The sequence below is a fragment of the Panthera uncia genome (genome assembly GCF_023721935.1).
Source record: "Panthera uncia isolate 11264 chromosome C1 unlocalized genomic scaffold, Puncia_PCG_1.0 HiC_scaffold_3, whole genome shotgun sequence".
Classification (NCBI taxonomy): domain Eukaryota; kingdom Metazoa; phylum Chordata; class Mammalia; order Carnivora; family Felidae; genus Panthera; species Panthera uncia.
In genome coordinates this window covers 94,671,880-94,691,611 of record NW_026057584.1, presented here as the reverse complement: position 1 = coordinate 94,691,611, position 19,732 = coordinate 94,671,880, and the positions used below count along the sequence as shown (strand labels likewise).

General features: G+C 40.2%; 1 long non-coding RNA gene across 1 annotated transcript in view; it reads left to right on the top strand.

The window, feature by feature from the left end:
* The window catches only part of LOC125911916 (uncharacterized), a 29,842-nt gene extending 10,737 nt beyond the window's left edge, over positions 1–19,105 (top strand). Inside the window, exon 3 of the long non-coding RNA XR_007454505.1 lies at positions 19,015–19,105. This is a non-coding gene — a long non-coding RNA (uncharacterized LOC125911916). The remainder of the gene's footprint in view (positions 1–19,014) is intronic.
* The last annotated feature ends 627 nt before the right edge of the window (positions 19,106–19,732 follow it).

Sequence of the window (19,732 nt, the reverse complement as noted above, 5' to 3'; positions counted from 1 at the left end):
TTCACTATTGGTGTATAAAAATGCAACCGATTTCTGTACATTGATTTTGTACCCTGTGACTTTGCTGAATTCATGTATCAGTTCTAGCAGTCTTTTGGTGGAGTCTTTCGGGTTTTCCATGTAGGGTATTATGTTGTCTGCGAAAAGTGAAAGTTTGACTTCTTCTTTGCCAATTTTGATGCCTTTTATTTCATTTTGTTGTCTGACTGCTGATGCTAGGACTTCCAACACTATGTTAAACAACAGTGGTGAGAGTGGACATCCCTGTCATGTTCCTGATCTCAGGGGGAAAGCTCTCCATTTTTCCCCATTGAGGATGATATTAGTTGTGGGCTTTTCATCTATGGCTCTTATGATGTTTAAGTATGTTCCTTCCATCCCGACTTTCTTGTGGGTTTTTATTTAGAAAGGATGCTGTATTTTGTCAAATGCTTTTTCTTCATCTATTGAGAGGATCATATGGTTCTTCTTTCTTGTATTAATGTGATGAATCACATTGATTGATTTGTGAATATTGAACCAACCCTGCAGCCCAAGAATGAATCCCACTTGATGATGGTGAATAATTCTTTGTATATGTCATTGAATTCGATTTGCTAGTATCTTGTTGAGAATTTTTGCATCCATGTTCATCAGGGATATTGGCCTGTAGTTCTCCTTTTTTGTGGGGACCCTGTCTGGTTTGTGAATCAAACCAGAGGTAATGCTGGCTTCATAGGATGAGTCCTGAAGTTTTCCTTCCATTTCTATATTTTGGGGACATCTTGAGAAGGATTGATATGAACTCTGCTTTAAATGTCTGGTAGAATTCCCCAGGGAAGCCATGTTTGTCCAGGATTCTTATTTGTTGAGAGATTTTTGATAACTGATGCAACTTCTTTACTAGATATGGATCTGTTCAAATTTTCTATTTCTTCCCGTTTGAGTTTTGATAGTGTGTGGGTGTTTAGGACTTTGTCCATTTCTTCCTGGTTGTCCAGTTTGTTGGCATAGAATTTTTCATAGTATTCTTGGATAATTGCTTGTATTTCTGAGGGATTGGCTGCAAGAAATCCCTTTTCATTCGTGATTTTATCTACTTGGGTCCTCTCTCTTTTTCTTTTTGAGAAGCCTGGCTAGAGGTTTATCAATTTTGTTTATTTTTTCAAAAAACCAAATCTTGGTTTCATTAATCTGTTCTATTTTTTGGGGGGGGGGGGTTCTGTATTGTTTGTGCTCTGATCTTTATTAATTCTCTTCTGCTGGGTTTGGGGTTTCTTTGCTGTTCTGCTTCTAGTTCCTTTAGGTGTGCTGTTAGATTTTGTATTTGGGATTTTTCTTGTTTCTTGAGATAGGCTGGATTGCAATGTTTTTTCCTCTTAGGACTGCCTTTGCTGCATCCCAAAGGGTTTGGATTGTTGTGTTTTCGTTTTCACTTGTTTCCATATATTTTTTAATTTCTTCTTTAATTGCCTGGTTGACCTATTCTTTCTTTAGTAGAATGTTCTTTAACCTCCATGCATTGGGAAGTTTTCCAAACTTTGTCCTGTGATTAATTTCAAGTTTCATAGCATTGTGATCTGAAAGTGTGCATGGTATGATCTAAATTCTTTCATATTTATTGAGGGCTGTTTTGTGACTCAGTATGTGATCTATCTTGGAGGATGTTCCCTATGCACTCGAGAAGAATGTATATTCCACTGCTGTAGGATGAAAAGTTCTAAATATATCTGTCAAGTCCATCAGGTCCAGTGTATCTTTCAGGGCCATTGTTTCTTTATTGATTTTCTGTCTAGATGACCTATCCATTGTTGTAAGTGGAGTGTTAAAGCCCCTGCAGTTACCACATTCTTGTCAGTAAGGTTGTTTATGGTTGTGATTAATTGTTTTATATATTTGGGTGCTTCTGAATTCGGTGCGTAGACATTTATAATTGTTAGCTCTTCTTGATGGATAGACCTAGTAATTATTATATAATGCCCTTCTTTATCTCTTGTTACAGCCTTTAAAATCTATTTTGTCTGATAGAAGTATGGCTACTCCAGCTTTCTTTTGACTTCCAGTAGCATGGTAGATGTTCTCCATCCCCTCAGTTTCAATCTGAAGATGTCCTCAGGTCTAAAATGGGTTTCTTGAAGGCAGCAAATAGATGGATCTTGTTTTTTTTTTTTTAATCCATTCTGATACCCTATGTCTTTTGATTGGAGCATTTACTTCATTTGCATTCAGTGTTGTTATTGAAAAACATGGGTTTAGAGTCATTATATTACATGTAGGTTTCATGCTTATGGTGATGTCTCTTGTCCTTTAGTGGTCCTTGCATCATTTTACTCAGAGAGTCTCCCTTAGGATCTCTTGTAGGGATGGTTTATTGGTGATGAATTCCTTCAGTTTTTGTTTGTTTGTTTGGGAAAACCTTGATCTCTCCCTCCTTCTATTCTGAATGACAGGCTTGCTGGATAAAGGATTCTTGGCTGCATATTTTTCCTGTTCACCACATTGACAATTTCCTGCCACTCCTTTCTGGCCTGCCAAGTTTTAGTAGATAGGTCAGCTACTACCTTTATGTGTCTACCTTATATGTTAAGCCCCGTTTATCCCTAGCTGCTTTCAGAATTCTCTATTTATCTTTGTATTTTGACAGTTTCAGTATGATATGTCATGCAGAAGATTGATGCAAGTTACACATGAAGGGAATTCTCTGTGCCTCCTGGATTTCAATGTTTGTTTCCTTCTCCAGGTTAGGGAAGTTCTCAGCTATGTTTTGTTCAAGTACATTGGCCCCTTTTTCTCTCTTCTTCTTCTGAGACTCCTATGATATGGATATTGTTCTGTTTGATTGCATCACTTAGTTCTCTAAATCTACCCTCATATCCAGAATTTTTTTTATCTCTCTTTTCCTTAGCTTCCTCTTTTTCCATAATTATCTTCTAATTCACCTATTCTTCCCTTTGCCTCTTCAGTCTTCGCTGTGACCACCTCTATTTTATTTTGCACCTCATTTATAGCATTTTTAAATTCATCATTACTATTGCTTAGTTCCTTGATCTCTGCAGCAATAGATTCTCTGCTTTCTTCCATGCTTTTCTCAAACCCACCGATTAATCTTATGACTGTTATTCTAAATTCTTGTGCAGTTATATTGTGCATATCTATTTTGATCAATTCTTTAGCTGTCATTTCATCCTGGAATTTCTTTTGAGGAGAACTCTTCTGTTTCATCATTTTGGATAGTGATGTGTTTTAAAAGCTTGTTATGTGCCCTGCACCTGTGAGCACTTGTATATTAAAGACGGGCCATACCCTATCCAGAGCCTGGCCCTTCAGGAGATGTTTTTTTGGAGAGTGTTACTTGCTCTCTCTTGTTGTGACCTTGGGTACTTTATCTCCCAACTGGTAGTGATGTTTTAGACCCTCCACCAGGTGTGCTTTGACTTGTTCATTGAAGTAGCTCTGGAAAGGAAAACAGACAAACAAAAAACAAACAGAAAACAAAAACACGCAAACACACAAACAAGCAAACAAACCAAAAAAACCTAGAACAAAAAACCAGAAACACCAGCTACAAGTAAATCACAGGGTGGAGGTAGTGCTGATGGAAGAGGCCTTATCCCATACAAAGAGAGACATGACAGGGGTGGGGAAAAGAAAGAGTAAAAATGGACCAGAGAAACTATATGGCTTAATCCAGAGATAGAGAAAGGAAACTGAAGAAGGAGGCAGGGAAGAATGAAGGAAGATAAAATTGTCCAGACAGAGAAACTATAGGGCTTAATCCAGAGAGAGAAAATGGAGAATAAAGAAGGAGGTTTGGAACATATATCAAGAGAATGGATTAAATATGTCTGCTTAAACAAACCAACAACCAGAGTAACCAGACTAGAGGAGGGAAGAGATGAGAAGGAGGAAGGAAGAATGTATCTATATAATTAGAATTGTTTGAGAATTAAACCAGGCAATGCAGCAGTGCAGGTCTGGAGAAGGGGGCGTCCACTGTGGGTCCTGCTGTCCAATCCCTGAGGCCCCATCTTGGTGGTTGTGGGGAGAAAAATGGCAGCCTCCCCCCGCCCCCAGTCTCTCCTCCGCAGACCACTCTGTTTGAGCTATCTGTCCTCACTGTGCCGTGGATACAAATGAAACAGTTTGTCTCGCTCCGCCGACTCCCGTGCCTGGCATTTGGCTGGGATTCAAACTCTTGCTCCCCGGCCCCAGGAAGCATCTCTCCCCACCACCTGATATGTGGTCCCTGACTGGCAGGTGCGGCAGGCTTTGTCCTGTCCCACAGGGAGGGGGATAACTCCAGGGAGGGGATCATTTTTCCCTACTGTGGACTGCACTCCTGACCTAGCCCCCGAGACTGGGGCTGGCTCCCCTCCTCCCCAGGTTCATGATCTGGGCAGCTGGCCCCAGTCCACAGAAAGCCCCACAGTTAGAGGCTGGATCTTTCTCTGTCCTGGCCTGAGGTTTTTCTCTTGTCCAGATACAGTGCTGTGCTTCCCCAGCTACTCTTTCTCTTCCCTTTGTCTCTCGGAAGAAGCGGATCCCTCCCTCTGTTCATTTCATCTCTCCCACATCACAATCACGCACCTGTGGCCCATCAGGTTGTCCCATGGGTCCCTGGAAGCGCGACTGTCTCTTTTCCACCCGGACTCTTGGGATTCAAAGTCCTTTGGCTTCAATACTTCTTTGTCTGGGAGAAGAGGGAAGTTTGGATACCCCTACTTCTCCGCCATGTTGGCCCCGCCCCTCAGGTGTTAACTCTTTAAATCGTTGAAAGGATGCAGCTCTGAAGCCATTGGATCCTGGCCTTTTGTTTGTTGGGAGTTTTTGGATTACTGGTTGAATTTGATTGCTATTCATCAGTCTGTTCAAATTTTCTATTTCTTTCAGGTTCAGTTTCAGATGTGATGTTTCTAGGAATTGATGCATTTCTTCTAGGTTGTTCATTTGGTTGGTCTATGATTTTTCATGATATTCTGTTATAATATCTGTGTATTTCTGTGATGTCTGTCATTATTTATCCTCTTTCATTTCTGCTTTTAGTTTAGTCCTCTTTTTGGGGGGAGGGGATGAGTGTAGCTAAAGGTGCATCAATTTTGTTTATTCTTTGAAACTATGAGCTTCTGGTTTCGTTGAAGCCTTCTGCTATCTTTGGGGTTTATTCTTTTTTCTAACTGCTTTATGTGTAAGTTTAGGTAGTTTATTTGAGATTTTTCCTCTTGAGGGAGGCCTGGTTTGTTGTAATCATCCCTCTTAGATCATTCATAGCATCCCAAGGATTTTTGACCCTGGTGTTTCCTTTTTCATTTGTCTCTCTATATTTTTGGATTTCCTCTTTGATTTCTTGGTTGACCCATTCATTGCTTAGGAGCATGTTATTTATCCTGCATTTCCTGATTCTTTTCCTGTGATTGATTTCCGGTTTCCTACCATTGTGGTCAGAAAAGATGCATGAGATGCATTCATCTTTTTGAATTTGTTGAGACTTGTTTTGTAGCCTAACATGTGATCTCCTCTGGAGAATGTTCCATGTGCATTTGACAAGAATGTGTATTGTGCTGTTTGGGGATGGAATGTTTGAAATATATTTATTAGATCCATCTGGTCCAGTGTGTCATTCAAAGCCACTGTTTTCTTTTTGATTTTCTGATTGGATGATCTGTCCATTGTTGTAAGGTGGTGTTAAAATCCTATACTAATATTGTATTGCTCTGAATTTCTTCTTTTAGGTCTGTTGTTAGCTGCGTTATATATTTCAGTGCTTCCATGTTGGTTGCATGAATATTCACAATTGGTATGTATTCTTGTAGGTTGTTCCCATTATCACTATGTAGCGTTCTTGGTCTCCTGATATAGTCTTTGTTTGAAAGTCTGTTTTGCCTGATTGGAGTATTGCTACCCCACGTTTCTTTTCACTTCCATTTGCCTGATAAATGTGTTTCCATCTTTTCACTTTTGATCTACATGTGTCTCTAGTTCTGGAATGAGACTCTTGTAGGTAGCACATAGGTGGGTCTTGCTTTTTTATCCATTAAGGCACCCTGTGTGTTTTGATTGGAGCATTTAGTCCACTTATATTCAAAGCTATTACTTATTTTAGTATATTTTATTTGCTGAATAGTTAACATGCAGTATTCTGTTAGTTTCAACAATTTTCTGCATCACCAATGCACATCACAGTAAGTCTACTCCTTAATCCCCATCAGTGATTCCACCCATCCCCCACCCCACCCCACCCCCTCTGGTAACCGTCAGTTCTCAATAGTTAAGAGTCTGTTTCATGGCACATCTCTCTTCTCTCTCTCTTTGTCCTTTGGTCGTTTGTTTCTTAAATGCCACATGTGAGTGAAGTCATAGGGTATTTGTCTTTCTCTGACTGATTTATTTCACGTAGAAGTATACTCTGTAGCTCCATCCATGTTATTGCAAATGGGAATATTTCATTCTTTTTTATGGCTGATATGATTCCATTGTGTGTGTGTGTATATATATGTATGTATATATATATATATATATATATACATGTATGTATGTCTGCACATGTATACATACATGTATACGTGTGTGTGTGTGTGTGTGTGTGTGTGTGTATTTTCCAGGTCTGTGTGTATTCATCTATCTAGGGACACTTGTGCTCTTCCATAATTTGTCTTGTAAATATTGCTGCCTAAACATGGGGTGCATGTATCCCTTTGAAAGAGTGTTTTTGTATTTTGGGGGTAAATACTCAGTAGTGCTATTGCTGGATCATCGGGTAGTTCCATTTTTAACCTTGTTGAGGAACCTCCATACTGTTTCCACAGTGTGGCAGCAGTTGGCATTCCCACCAACAGTGCACAAGAGCTCCTTTTCCTGCGCAACCCATTCTACCCTTGTTTCTTCTGTTGTTCATTGTAGCCATTCTGACAGGTATGAATTGATGTCTCCTTGTACTTCTGATTTGCATTTCCCTGCTGAGGGGAGATGTTGAGCATCTTTTCATGTGTGTGTTGGCCATCTCTGTATCTTCTTTGGAGAGAGATCTGTTCATTTCTTCTGCTCATTTTTTAATTGGATATTTTTGTGGGGGTTTATTTGCACAAATTCTTTATATATTTGGGATACTAACCCTGTTTTGGATATGTCATTTGCAAATATCTTCTCCGTTCAGTAGGTTGCCTTTTAGCTTTGCTGATTGTTTCTTTTGCTATGCAGAGGCTTTTTATTTTGATGAAGTCCCAATAGTTTATTTTTGCTTTTATTTCCCTTGCCTCAGGGGACATTTCTAGAAAAATGTTGCTATGGTAGTTACTAGAGACATTACTGCCTGTTCTCTGTTCTGGGATGTTTATGGATTCATGTCTCACATTAGGTCCTTAATCCATTTTGAATTTATTTTTGTGTATAGTATAAGAAAGTGGTCCAATTTTATTCTTTTGCTTATAGCTGACCAGTTTTTCCAGCACCATTTGTTGAAGAGCCTGATTTTTCCCATTGGATATTCCTTCCTGCTTTGTTGAGGATTAATTGAACATAAAATTGTAGGTTTATTTCTGAATATTTTATTCTGTCCCCTCAATGTATGTATTTATTTTTGTGCCAGGACCATACTGTTTTACTGCCTACTGCCTTGGACTAGAACTTGAAGTCGTGAATTGTGATCCCTCCAGCTTTGCTTTTGTTTTCCAAAGCTTCTTTGGTAATTTGGGGTCTTTGCTGGTTCCATATATATTTAGGATTTTTGTTTTAGTTGTGTGAAAAAATGCTGTTGGTACTTTGATAGAGATTACATTAAATCTGTGGATTGCTTTGGTAGTGTAGACATTTCAAAAATATTGGTTCTTTTTTATTTATTTACTGAAAAATTTTTTTATGTTTATTTATTTTTGAGAGAGAGAGAGAAATAGAGCGTGAGTGGGGGAGGGGCAGGAAGAGATGGAGGCATAGAATCCTCCAGCCTCCACACTCTGGGCTGTCATTCAGCACATGGCCCAACGTGGGGCTCAAATGCATGAACTGTGAGATCATGACCCAAACTGAAGTCGGACACTTAACCAACTGAGCCAGCCAGGTACTTTTCTTTTAAAAAAAAATTTCTTTTTAACATTTATTTTTATTTTTGAGACAGAGAGAGACAGAGCATGAACAGGGGAGGGTCAGAGAGAGAGAGACACACACACAGAATCTGAAACAGGCTCCAGGGTCTGAGCTGTCAGCACAGAGCCTGATGCGGGGCTCGAACTCACAGACTGCAAGATCATGACCTCAGCCCAAGTCGGACGCTTAACCGACTGAGCCACCCAGGTGCCCCTAAAAAAATTTTTTTAAATGTTTTATTTATTTTAGAGAGACTGAGACAGAGCATGAGTGGGGGAGGGGCAGAGAGAGAGGGAGACACAGAATCCCAAGCAGATTCCAGGTTCTGAGCTATCCGTACAGAGCCCAATGCAGACCTCAAACCCACAAACATGAGATCATGAACTGAGCTGAAGTCGGACGCTTAATCGACTGAGACACCCAGGCACCCCTGGTTCTTTCTGTGCATGAGCATGGAATGCCTTTCCATTTATTTGTGTTGTCTTCAATTTCTTTCATCAGTGTTTCACAGTGGTCAGAGTAAAGGTCTTGCACTTATTTGCTTAGGTTTATTCCTAGGTATCTTATTATTTTGTGTGTGTGTGTGTGTAAATATAATTGGGATTGTTTCCTTAATTTCCCTTTTATTGCTTTATTATAATAGAAATGCTACTGATTTCTGCACATTGATTTTCCATCCTGTGACATTACTAAATTCAAGTTTCAGTTCTGGTAGATTTTTGGTGGAGTCTATTGGATTTTCTATATAGAGTATCACATCATGTGCACATAGTGAAATTGTACTTCTTCCTTCCCAATGTGAATGCCTTTCATTTCTTTTTGTTGGCTAAGTGCTGTGACTAGGACTGCCAGTACTATGTTGAATATAAGTGGTAAGAGTGGAGATCTTTACTTTTTACTGACCTTGGAGGAAAGCTTTCTGTTTTCTCCACTGAGTATGATGTCTGCTGTGGGCTTACATAGATAGACTATATTAAGCTGAGGTATGTTCCCTCTAAACCTGTTTTTAGAGGGTTTTTATCATGGATGAGAGTTTTACTTTGTCAAATAATTTTTCTGTGTCTGTAGAAATTATATATATTTTATCCTTTCAATTATTACTGTGATATTGCAGGTTGATTGATATTTGAATATGGAACTACCCTTGCATTCTGGAAGATATCCCACTTTATGCTGGTGGACTATTTTTTGAATGTGTTGTTGGATTCTGTTTGCTAAATCTTGGTTGAGGACTTCTGCATCTGTGTGCATGAACGATATGGACCTGTAGTTTTGTTTTTCCATGGTTTCTTTATTTGGTTTTGGTATCAGGGTAATGCTGGTCTCATATAAGTAATTTGGGTATTTTGTTTCCTGTTCTGTTTTCTGGTATAGTTTGACAAGTACAGGCATCAACTTTTCTTCAGATGTTTGGTAGAATGTGCTTGTGAAGTCCTCTGGTCCTGGACTGTTGTCTGTTAGGTGATTTTTGATTACTGAGTCTGTCTTCTTGCTAGTAAACAATCTGTTCAAATTTTCTATTTCATCCTGCTTCAGTTTTGGTAGGTTCCATGTTTCTAGGAATTGATCCGTATATTCCAGTTTGTTGGCATATAGTTTTTCATAATATTCTGTTACAATTCTTTGTATTTCTCTGGTGTTGGTTGTTCTTCTCCGTCATTGTTATTTATATGTGTTGTTTCTGTTTTCTGATTAGTGCGGCTAAGGGTTATCAATTTTATTGATCTTTTCATGGAAGCACCTCCTAATTTCATTTACCTTGTTCTACTGTAGTTTTAATTTCTGTATCATTTATTTCTCCTCTGCTTTTAATTATTTTCTTCATTCTGCTATTTGGGGGTTTTGTTTGTTGTCCTTTGTCTAGCTTTTATTGTCATAAGGTTTTGGAATTTACTTCAGGGTTTTGTTGTTGTTGTTTTCCCCCTGCGGCAGACCTATATTGCTATAAACTTCCCTGTTAGAACCACTTTTCCTGCTTTACAAAAGTTTGGATTGTTGTGTTTTCATCTTCATTTGTTTCCATGTCCTTTTGGATTTCTTCTTTGATTTCTTGGCTGACCCATTGATTGTTTAGGAGCATGTTATTTAACTTCCATGTTTTTGTGCTTTTTCCAGATTTTTTTCTTGTTGTAGACTTCTACTTTCATAGCACTGTGGTCTGAAAAGACACATGGTATGACTTCGACCTGTTTGATTTTGTTTTGGCTTGTTTTATGACCTAATATTTTATCTAGTATGGAGAATGTTCCATGTGCACCTGAAAAGAAAGTGTATTGTGCTGTTTTAGGATGGAATGTCCTAAATATATCAGTTAAGTCCATCTGGTCTACTCTATCACTCAACATCACCACTTCCTTGTTGATTTTATGATTGAATGATCTCTCCATTGATGCCATTAGGGTGTAAAAGTGCCCTACTAGGATTGTATGACTATCAATTCCTTTACTTTTGTTTTTGACTGTTTTGTGTATTTGGATGCTCTCAGGTTGAGTGCATATATGTTTACAATTGTTCTTTTTGTTGGATTGTACTTTTTATTATTAAGTGTCCTTTGTCTCTTGTTACTGTTTTATTTTTAAATCTATTTTGTCTGATATAGGTATTGCTACTGCAGTTTCCTTTTGATACTTAGTTCTGTAATTAGTCTCTTGTAGGTAGAAGATAGATAGGTCCTATATTTTTATCCATTCTATCACCCAGTGCCTTTTATTATTAAGAGAGAGAGAGCACAGGCGTGGGAGGGTGGGGTGGGGGGAGTGGGGAGAGAGAGAGAGAGAGAGAGAGAGAGAGAGAGAGAGAGAGAATGAGAATGAGAATGAATCTTAAGCAAGTTCCATGCTCAGTGCAGAACCCATGATCCTGGGATCACAGCCTGAGCCCAAATCAAGAGGCGAAATCTCAAGCAATTGAGCCATCCAGGTGCCCCTATCTGTCACCCACTGCCTTTGATTTGAGCATTTATTCTGTTTCCATTCAAAGTAATTGATAGACATGTACTTGTTGTCATTTTATTACTTGATTTTGGTTGTTTCTGAATCTTTCTGATCCTTTCTTTTTCTCTTTTTTACGGTTTCCTGGGTTTCTTTAGTAGCACATTTGAAATTGCTTGTCTTTATTCTCTCCATATGTATTACTGGTGTTTGGTTTGTGGTTATTATTAGGTTTGTACCTAACCACTTCTGCATATAGAGGTCTATATTCAGTTGATAGTTAAGTTTGAACCAGTTCTTTACTCCTCTCCTCCCCGTGTTGTAAATATGTAGTGTCATATTTCAAAACCTTTTATATGGTGAATACCTTGACTGATGTTTTACAGAAATACTTGTTTTTATTGCTTTAGCGTTTTGCACTTTAATACTGTCACTTTAGGTGTTTCTTTTCCACTCAAAGATTCCCCTTTAACATTTCTTGCCAGGGTGGTTTGTTGGTAGTGAACTCGCTTAGTTTTTATTTGGGAATCTCTTGATCTCTCCTTCCATCTGAATGATAGTGTGCTGGATAGACTCTTTTTGGCTGCAGGTGTTTTCCATTCAGCACCTTTAACATACCATGCTGCTCACTTACGGTTTCAAAGTTTCTTCTGAAAAAAATCCAGTGATAATCTTATAGGGTTTCCCTTATAGGTAACTGTCATCTTTTGTTTTAAAATTTTTCTTTATAATGACATTTTGGGTTTTAATTATTATATCACTTGGTGTGGATCTGCTTCTGTTGAATATATTGGGGGTTCTTTGTGCCTCCTGCTTCTGGATCTGTTTCCTTCCCCGCATAGGGAAGTTTTCCATCTGTTGTGTCTTCAAGTAAATTTTCTGGTTGTTTTTCTCAGAGTTCTGAGAATCAGAGATAGGACAGGAAAGACCTGTTGAAGGTTCTCTGATGAGTCACTGGATTTGCATGCATGGAGGATAGATTTGGGACTCAAATGAACAACCTAACTAACTTCAAAGAACTAGAAGAAAACAACAATCTAAGTCCAATGTTCTCAGAAGGGAGAAAGTAATACATATGAGAATGGAAACAAATGAAACTGAGACCATGAAATCAGTAGAAAATATGAAGAAGACCAACAGTCGGTTTTCTGAAAAGTTAAACAAAATTGACAAGCCTGTACATAGACTATGCTAAGACAGAGAGAGGACCCAAATCAAAAGAATTATAAGTAAGAGAGAAGACATTACATCTGATAGCACAGAAACATAGAGGAGACAAAGACGCAACTATGGCCAAATTAGATGCCAACAAACTGACTACCCAGAAGAAATGGATAGGTTCTGAGAAACACACAACCTACCAAGACTGTATCAGGAAGGAATAGAAGGTTTTTACAGACCAATTAAAGGAAGACTGTATCAATACCAGAAGATAACCAATGCAACTAATTTGAATCAGTAATTGAAAATCTTCCAGTGAAGAAAAGCCCAGGACCAGGTGGATTCACTGGTGAATTTGAGCAAAAGTTTGTAGAAGAAACCTAACAGCAGCCCTCTCACTGATTAAAGAGGAATGAACACCACCAAACTCATTTCATGAGATTGGAATTACCCTGTTAGGAAGCCAGAAAAGGATACTACCTGAACAGAAGACTATAGGCCAGTATCCCCGTGATGAATATAGATGAAAAATTTCCAATAATACACAGGCAAACCAAATTCAGCAGCACATTAAAAGGATCATTGACCGTGATGAAGGGTATTTTTTTCCCTGTAAAGGAAGGATGTTCAGCAATGCAAATCAATAAATGTGACCCCTCACATACTTGAATGAAAGAAAAATCAAGCAAAAACCATATTCTTAACTATAAATAGCAAACTGACGGTTGCTAGAAGGGAGGTGGGCAGGGGGATGGGTTAAATGGGTGATGGGCTAAGGAGGACATGAGTATTGAGGAACACTGGGTGTTGTATGTAAGTGATGGATGACTAAATTCTTTTTTTTCAATAAATGAAGTTTGTTGTCAAATTGGTTTCCATACAACACCCAGTGCTCATCCCAAAAGGTTCCCTCCTCAATACCCATCACCCACCCTCCCCTCCCTCCCACCCCCCATCAACCCTCAGTTTGTTCTCAGTTTTTAAGAGTCTCTTATGCTTTGGCTCTCTTCCACTCTAACCTCTTTTTTTTTTTTTTTTCCTTCCCCTCCCCCATGGGTTTCTGTTAAGTTTCTCAGGATCCACATAAGAGTGAAACCATATGGTATCTGTCTTTCTCTGTATGGCTTATTTCACTTAGCATAACACTCTCCAGTTCCATCCATGTTGCTACAAAGGGCCATATTTCATTCTTTCTCATTGCCACGTAGTACTCCATTGTGTATATAAACCACAATTTTTTTATCCATTCATCAGTTGATGGACATTTAGGCTCTTTCCATAATTTGGCTATTGTTGAGAGTGCTGCTATAAACATTGGGGTACAAGTGCCCCTGTGCATCAGTACTCCTGTATCCCTTGGGTAAATTCCTAGCAGTGCTATTGCTGGATCATAGGGTAGGTCTGTTTTTAATTTTTTGAGGAACCTCCACACTGTTTTCCAGAGTGGCTGCACCAATTTGCATTCCCATCAACAGTGCAAGAGGGTTCCCGTTTCTCGACATCCTCTCCAGCATCTATAGTCTGATTTGTTCATTTTGGCCACTCTTACTGGCGTGAGGTGATATCTGAGGGTGGTTTTGATTTGTATTTCCCTGATGAGGAGCGACGTTGAGCATCTTTTCATGTGCCTGTTGGCAAGATGGATGACTAAATTCTATACCCAAAACTAGTATTGCACTGTATGTTAACCAACTGGAATTTAAGTAAAAACTTGAAAAATACATACTAAATAAATACATAAATAAATAAATTGTTAAAAATTTAAAGTAAAAATAAATAAATTTTAAAAATTAAAAAGAAAACTCATATGACCATGTCAATAGACACAGAAAAAAGATTTGAGAAAATTTGGTATCCATTTGTGCTAAAAAACTCTTTAAAAATTCAGTGTAGAAGGAACATATCTCAACATAAGAAAGGCCATGTATGTGAAGTCCGCAGCTAACATCATACTCAATAGTGATATTGTGAAAGATTTTCCTTTAAGATCAGGCACAAGACAAGGATGCCCTAGATATGTGAAGGGGATTGGGTGATGCAGGCTTCTGGTTATGTAATGAATAAATCACAGATAGAAGATACAGCATAGGGAACATACTGAATGGTACTGGAATAGATGCATGGTGACACATGATAGCTACACCTGTGTTAGTGTAGCAGAATGTATACACTTGCCCAATCACTATGTTGTTCCTCTGAAACTAATGTAACATAGTGTGTCAGCTATTCCCAAATAAAATGATTTTTTTAAGTAAGGTGAAGGAATGAAATAAAAAGTTTAATGTAAAAGAGCCTGTTAATATCTAATCAAGAAATGCAGTAAAGTTGCAAAATAGAAAGTCACCATACCAAATTCTGTAGCATTCCTATCCATTAACCACATTATCTAAAAAGAAATAAAGAAAAGAATCCCATTTACAATAGCATCAAAAACAATAAAATATATAGGAATAAATTTAGCCAAGGAAGTGAAAGATCTCTCTACAGAAAACTATAAAACCTGTGTGGAGAAATGGAAGAAATTCAATTTGGATGAAAGAAATGAAGAACACACAAGTCAGTGAAAAGCCATCCATGTCCATCTTTTGGAGGAATTAATATAGATACAATATCCATACTACCCAAAGCCATCTAGAGACTCAATGCAATCTCTATCAATACTCCAATGCAATTTTTACGCAATTAGAAAAACATATCCTAAAATATATTTGGAACCACAAAAACACCCCAAGTAGCCAAAGCAAGAAAGAACAAGATAGGAGGCATCACACTTCTTGATTTCAAGCTGCATTCTGACACGAAAGAAATCAGTTATGTCACTGGCATAAGCACACACACAAGACAATGGAACAGAAATTGAGAGCCCAAACTAAACCCATGCATGCACAGTCAACTAGTATTTGACAGGGGTGTCCAGAATACACAGTGGAGAAAAGTAGTCTCTTGAATAACTGGTGCTGGGAAAATTGGATATTTACATGCATAAGAATAAAGCTTACATCCTTATGTTACACCACTGACAAGTATGAACTTGAAATGCATTAAAGATGTAAATGTATGATATGAAAACATAATTCTTCCTCATCATTTCAGCTCTTATTATGCCAAGACGGAGCTGTTGAGGTGGTGAAGGGCTGGGTGGAGAGTAGTCCTGGAAATAGAAGCCTCTGTGTGTGTGGAACAGACTTTGTTTAGTAGTCTGGAATTATCCCTCTGATCCTTTAAGACTAGCCACTTCCTTCCCTACATTTGCAGACACAGCTAGTACCATGCATGCTGCAAGCAATGCACTGCATTGTCTCCTCAAACTCCTAGAAGCTCTAGGTGGGACCTGGTGGGAAGGGTGGAGTTTTGTGGCACTGCTGCTGCCCTGTTGAAACCAGGTGGAGGGGAAGGAGACAGGCACTGTTCCTGCTTCACTGCAGTTCAGCTATGTTAGTGTTGGTGTTGTTGTTGGATTTTTCACCTTTTACCCTAACACAGATCAAAAGTTTAATTTCTATCCTACAGGTCAACGTGGCTGCCAGAGCGTTTCCTCCTTTCCCAGAAGTGCCCTCCATGTCGTACCCCGTGGGCTGCTCTTTATCACCATCCATGGGCTTTGGGCCACCCCCACCTTCTCCAACCTGGTGGCCTCTGGGACCTCACCCTCCACCTCCACCATCTGGAAAGATGATCTGAACAGTATGAGTTGACTTATAAAACACGTTTTGTCTTTTTTCTTGCGTGTTTGGAAAAGATGCAGTGATGGCACCACAGGGCTTTCAGGTCGGTCTGGCTGAGGATGTTAAAAAGTTCTTCAAGTTTCTCAGGACATGCATGAAACAGGCTGTCATTTCCACATAGTGAGCTGGGCAACACATGTCTCTTACAGAGAAGGAAAGAGGCCTTATATAGGCCGACAGACATAGCACTCCTTAGGATGTAGCTTGTACAGAGACCATGTGCTGGGCTCTCCAAAGGATGAGACACACCTTAACTTTATTTCTAGCTACTTGAGACCTGAGCTGCTCACAGCTGCTTGATCAGTTATAAAAACATCTGAACCAGGGCCCTGTGAACCATCCTCTAGGGACAGGATCAGATTTCCCTCTTGTTCTCAACGGTCACCCAAGGCACCTGAAAAACCCACTGCCCCTTGTAAAGGACCAGAGAGTGGGAAAGAGTTGAATATAATGAGACATGGTGCGGAGGGTTTGTTTTTCTTCTGCACAGTCTATGCAAGTCAGAATCAACTTCCATCCACCTCCAGCCTTTATGAGACCCAGGATGTGGCGCAGCTTCGATGGGGGAACATCAGTTGTGTCTCTACCAAGGATGCAGAGTAAGACAAGGTAAATTCTGTTGTCCATTTCAGTTGCAATGATTTCTGGAAACTTTTGTCTGGCCTTGTCTGGTTTTCTGTGTCCTCTGGTGTCTTTACTGTCTTTATTTACTTCCTCACAAGCCTCCAGGCTTCTCCAGTTTAAGATCTTCATGTTAGCTGGCGCCTCTGGAAGCCACAAGTGCATGGAGGCTGAGGACCACGTGGCTGTCACTTTGTGTTTGTGGAAATAGCTTGAGGAGGATGACACTTCACCACACCCTCAAGTCTTCTGGAGCAGCTGACTCCTTCCGCACCATCTTTACATGGGATTTTGTTATTATTTTCATTTTTTCCTATTTCAGGGTAGGTGATGAACTTGTTCAGAATGTCTGTGATGAGCCTCATGACTGGAAAAGATGAAAACTCTTTCCAACTTTATATTCTGTGCTTTGTGCAGTCCTGAGTGTTCTTAGATAAATTTCAGAATTCATTACTGATCCTTCTGTGTTGGTAAATGTGCGATAGAGAATTTCTCCAGTTGTCCCCTAGGTGGAAATACTCTTCAGTTGTGTTTATATGAGGAAAAACCTTCAGTTGTGTTTATATGAGCAGGTTCTCTTGTGTCCCAGGAGCAGTTGTAACTGGTACTTTGTCTCATGATACCTTATGGGAGTTTCACAGCCGAAATTGAGACCTGTTTCTCTTCATTCTTTTATGTAGAATTTCTACCTCCCTTTTACAATGGGACAAAATAGCTCTGCACCTCATATTGTACTTAAAAGCTGAATTATCTGTGGATTAAGATAAACATATCTGAGAACAATGAATGTGCACAGGTAACGTGTTTCTCTCAGAAAACACATTTCCAGGCCCCCTGCACGACTCCAGGAATCCCCATCTCCTCATAGGTCTCTGTGGCCGTGCAGAGAAGATGCCTTTGTCAGGGAGGGAAGCAGAGTGAGGACAGGCACGGGCTGGCCGGCTGAGCTTTGACCCTGGGGTGGCCCTGAATCTCTGTGTGGTGCTGGGCTTTTCTTTCATTCCTTCATGTTCTGTCCTCAAAGTGCACATAAAAAGCCTACAGATGCGGTGGAAGAGGACACCAGAGGGGCCCTGGACACAGATGTCTGCCTCTCTGGAATATTCTCCTTTATTAGACTGGCATTAGTGCCATCAATCTTCTAGAATAGGCAGCCTTGGCTTTCTGCATTTATAAACACGGGCAGTGACGTGTGGCAACAGTAGTTTCTCCTTGTAGCATCTGGTACCTTCCAGCTGTAGATGGGATCTTGTGGGAAGGTAGAGTTTTCTGCAACTGATGCTCTGTTCTAGAACCTGTGAATGAACAAGAGGCCAGGTGCTGACACCTGCTTCCATTGGGTTTCAGCTCCTGTGGGCATTGTGCTTCTGTGTGTCATACCAACATACCCATCACTTCTGTTGTATAGGTCCCTGTGGATACAAGAAGACCTCCTCCTTTACCAGGTCCACCCTAAAGGCCCTTCCCCACAGACCCCCTTTTATCACTGTTCATAGGCTCTATGAGCTGCCTCCAGCTCCTGGATGTCCTCAGGGACAGGACCCACCACCTTCACCTCGACTATTTGTAAGATAATCTGAACAGTATGAGTGGACATGTTCAGCACATTCAGCTTCTGCCTTGTTGAGTCTTTGAGAAGACATAGAGATGGCCTCACAGGCTTTGCAATGCAAGGGTGCTGCTGGCTGAGGACACTGTTAAGATTCCTCAGGTTTCTCGGGACATACGTATGTTAGGCTATGTCATTTTCCCTTACTGAGCTTGGCTGCAGGTGTCTCTTGTGGAGAAGGAAAGAGTCTTTTCGTAGAAAAGCAGGCATATCAGTTCTGCTGATGTGCCTCATACAGAGTCCATGTTCCTGGCTCTGTGAGAGATGAGGCACACCCCTACCATCAAGGGCTTCAGGTGTCCTAACGGGGAGAGAGTCACATGCATTAAATGACATGGAGCTTCTGATCTACAATAGTGGAAGCTCCAGTAATGGGTCCTCAAGTACAAGAGACAGAGACGTGAATCTCATGAGAATGAATTGGAGGCTGTGGGCGAGAAGGAAGAGCTGAGATGCTGCAGAGGGGAGGGTGATGGACTCAGTGAGATGGAGCTGGAGGCCATTTCTGGCAGGGCCCCAACCTGGGCAGGGAGAGTGAGTGCAGCGTGAGGTCCACACAGAGCTGCTGCATGGATTCAAGCACAGTTCATGCAGGTGTCATCTCTGAAATGTCATTGTGGCCAAAGTGCACCTAGCTCATTATCTAAATAAAGACTGTTGTTTCCCTTGGTTCTGTGTGAAAGAATGCCCTGGAGATTTGTAGTTTAAATTGGTTCTTATGGGATGCTTGTCTGCCTAAGTTTGTGTGCCTCTGTGAGACTAGATGCAACGGAAGGTTGTAGATCAGCTGTGCGGCTTCCTTGGCCTTCAGCCTGAGTCAGACTGTTAGCGGGAAATTCATGGTTGACCAAGACCGCCCCTGCTGGACTCCTGTCATCGCACCCCTGCGCTGCTGTCACCACCCTGCCTGAAGGTTTGCATCTCCGAAACTTCCCTCACAATTTCCTGAGACTTTGCCTGTGTTCCTGCTGTCTCAGCCCTAATACCCACTCTCAGTGGGGCCATCTCAGAGCCTCAGCTTTGTAATCTGAGAAGCAGGGACAGTGTTGGTCTCTGAGGTCAGTGTGATGAAGAGGTGGTTAAGCACATAAGGAATTTGTACAATGTATGGGACGAATGGGCACTCACCCTTCTCAGGGTGGAAGTGAATATATCTGCACACAGAAGATCATCAACAGATGTTCATTCACTTTCATGAAACTAAGGGTATAATGCCTGAGGCTGGGAGATTGGCAATTCCTGTTTCAAAAGATCCAACAAAGACGCCTGTGTGTTTTCTATGAAAATTCAGGTCCTACTTTACAAAGAAGGAAAAGATAAGTATGAGAATGTGTACATCCAGGGATCTACCTCTAAGATCTGAAGGTAATCTTCCATTACAGGTAGACACACAAATGCAGCCACACAATTAAGTGCTCATTCCAGGCCACACATATATCATAGAAGACAAAATGCATAGAGGAGAACAGAAGATCCCATTGCAATAACTCAAAATCACTTTGACATAAAGGACAATCAGTCTGAAATTTGAAATGGACAGTGAACCATTACAAACCAGCTGTGGTTATTATATATTTAGAGAAGGTATTTAATCTGCCCCTTGGTCTGAATGCTTTCCCTGCCCACCCCAT